The sequence below is a fragment of the Penaeus monodon genome, chromosome 15 (genome assembly GCF_015228065.2).
Source record: "Penaeus monodon isolate SGIC_2016 chromosome 15, NSTDA_Pmon_1, whole genome shotgun sequence".
NCBI classification, from domain to species: domain Eukaryota; kingdom Metazoa; phylum Arthropoda; class Malacostraca; order Decapoda; family Penaeidae; genus Penaeus; species Penaeus monodon.
In genome coordinates, this window is record NC_051400.1 from 39,030,996 (window position 1) to 39,031,326 (window position 331).

At 33.2% G+C, this 331-nt stretch overlaps 1 protein-coding gene across 1 annotated transcript in view; it reads right to left on the bottom strand.

Annotated features, from left to right (window-relative positions):
• The window catches only part of LOC119582172, a 4,919-nt gene that overhangs the window by 3,616 nt on the left and 972 nt on the right, over positions 1-331 (bottom strand). The window lies entirely within an intron of this gene.

A 331-nucleotide genomic window follows, 5' to 3' on the forward strand; every position in this document is an offset into this window, starting at 1 on the left:
GCGGTCGAAAATGAATCAAAGGTAAATGGGAAGAAGTTCCAACCATACGTCTTATTCAGACAATGCTAACGACGAGAAGGTGAATGGCTTATAACGAATATATTTATGCACAAAATGTAGGAAAATGGGAAGGAAAACAGGAAGATGGAGATAAAAGTGCAGAATATATAAATCACTATAACGAAAGCACTGGGATAAGAGAAATAAAGAGAAACCAATTTCCGTCTAGAAGATGAAAGTAAAGATAACGTAGAAATAAATGGTTAGATTTAAAGAAACACATAAATAAACTCTGAGCCGAAATAAGAAATGACATAAATTTCACTGACAA